The sequence below is a fragment of the Onychomys torridus genome, chromosome 23, assembly GCF_903995425.1.
Source record: "Onychomys torridus chromosome 23, mOncTor1.1, whole genome shotgun sequence".
Lineage (NCBI taxonomy): Eukaryota > Metazoa > Chordata > Mammalia > Rodentia > Cricetidae > Onychomys > Onychomys torridus.
In genome coordinates, this window is record NC_050465.1 from 65,275,264 (window position 1) to 65,277,548 (window position 2,285).

Consider the following 2,285-nt stretch of genomic DNA (forward strand, 5'->3'; position numbering starts at 1 on the left):
AATGGGACAAAGTTCTATACTAAATGGACATTTGACAGAGGACAAATATGCAAAAAAAAAATTTAAACTCTCAAAATTATAAACCACCCAATTAATAAATGCACTAACGATGATAAGACAAAGATAAAATCCAGACAGCCAATGAACATGAAAAATATTCACTATCCTTATGTGTGAAGAAAATGTAAATTGAAACTACACTGATATTCCATCTCTTCTCCCTCAGAATGCTTGCCATAAAGAAAATAAATAATAAAATATGCTGGTGAGGATGTAGAGGAAGAGAACCCTTTATAAACTGGTGGTAGGGATGAGAATTAGTCAGATCATTAATGGAGGTCAGTATTGTGTTTCCTAGAAAGAAATTTAAAGCTAGAATTACCATGTGGCCTTGTTAGTTATTTTGGCGCTCTTACCCTGCGAGAAAACGTCCCGAACATGACAAATCCACAGAAGAGCTGTTTATTAATATAGGATAGGAAGAGACAGACGTGACAGGCCTGTGCTGTGGGACAAGAAGAGAGGAGAAGAAGAGAAGGGCAACCGGTGCAAGAATGGCTCTGGCTTTTTAAAGTGTGGGCCGCGCATGCGTACAGGAACACATGTGGTTACTCCACGCATGCGCGTAGATTACATGGCTGCTCGCTTTACACAGCCATGCAAAGTGGTGGAGTCCTAGTCCTGTGAGATGTTTTGACCCGGAAATGGCTATTTTGAACCAGAAATAACTAGGCGGTCCGCCGGGCAAGCCCAACTGTGTGGGCATGTTGTGACTTCCTGTCACCCTAGTCATATCATTTCTAGGAAAATACCCAAAGGTCTTTAGTCAACATATCCAGACAGGCTTTTACACCACAGTTATCTCAGAGCTCTATAAACAAATTGGGGAACAGGGCTAGATGTCTGTCAAGAGATCAATGTATACAAAACAATGTAATATATGTACATACATTTGAATTTTATTCACCCATAAAAAGAACTTAGTTATTTGTTAAAAAATTAATGCAACCAGAGATCATTATAAGTAAAATAAGCCAGACTTAAAATGAGAAATATAATACAAGTTTTTCCATTTGTAGTTATTGCTGGAATTTTTTTATTGGTACATAAAACCATACATATATCATACACACATATATATCTCATATGTATATCTCATGTATACATACATATGTATAAATTCTGGTTTATGATATAAAAACAGAATTGAGATGCGGGGAGGAAAGAGACAACAAAGTGAGGGAAAATATATATGGGGTAATATGTTAAAATATGTGTGCTTGAGAGATGTTCTCGCCCAGAGTCGCTGAGGTTTCCTGCTTCAACAGTGCTTGAACAGAACCGGCACTCGACCTCTCTGACCCCAGCCAGCTTCTCTGAGCCAGAACCCTTTGCTCCAGCCTCGACCACTGTGTCTCCCTCGCAAGTGCACCAGAACTATATGACCAGGACTCGGAGGCTGACATCAACATCCAGATCAACCTGGAACTGTATGCCTCCTAAGTCTATCTACTATGTCTTGCTACTTCCTCAGGGATGATGTAGCTCTGGGGAACTTTTCCAAATACTTTCTCTACCAGTCTCATGAGGAGAGGGAGCATGCTGAGAAACGGATGAAGCTGCAGAACCAACGAGGTGGCTGAATCTTCTTGCAGGATATCAAGAAACTAGACCCGAGATGACTGGGAGGATGCGGGCGAATGCAATGGAATGTGCACTGCACTTGGGGAAAAGTGTGAACCAGTCACTACTGGAACTGCACAAACGGGCTGCTGACAAAAATGACTCCCACTTGTGTGACTTCATTGAGACCCATTACCTGAATGAGCAGGTGAAACCCATCAAAGAACTGGGTGACCAACCTCTGCCAGATGGGAACCCTGAAGCTGGCCTGGCAGATTATCTCTTTGACAAGCACACCCTGGGACACAGTGATGAGGGCTAAGCTTACTTCCCCAGAGCCACAAGTGACTTTACTGGTCACTGAGGCCATGCATGCATGTCGGGCTGCCTTTATCGTTTCTATAAGTCTCACCAAAACATCTGCTTAAGTTCTTTAATTTGTACCATTTCTTCAAATAAAGAATTTTGGCATGCCTCCCCCCCCCCCAAATTTGTGTGCTTGATACACTTGGAGGAAATTATTTTATGGAAACCAAAAGTATATATGCACAATGAGTACAAACCAATAAATAGGTTTGCACATAAATTTTGTAAATTTCCTTTGCATAGAGCAGTGGTTCTCAACCTCTGGGTCATGATGCTTTTGAGGGTTATTGAACGCC

At 41.4% G+C, this 2,285-nt stretch overlaps 1 pseudogene; it reads left to right on the forward strand.

The window, feature by feature from the left end:
* Window positions 1-1,262: 1,262 nt before the first annotated feature.
* Window positions 1,263-1,945, forward strand: LOC118573048 (annotated as a pseudogene).
* The last annotated feature ends 340 nt before the right edge of the window (window positions 1,946-2,285 follow it).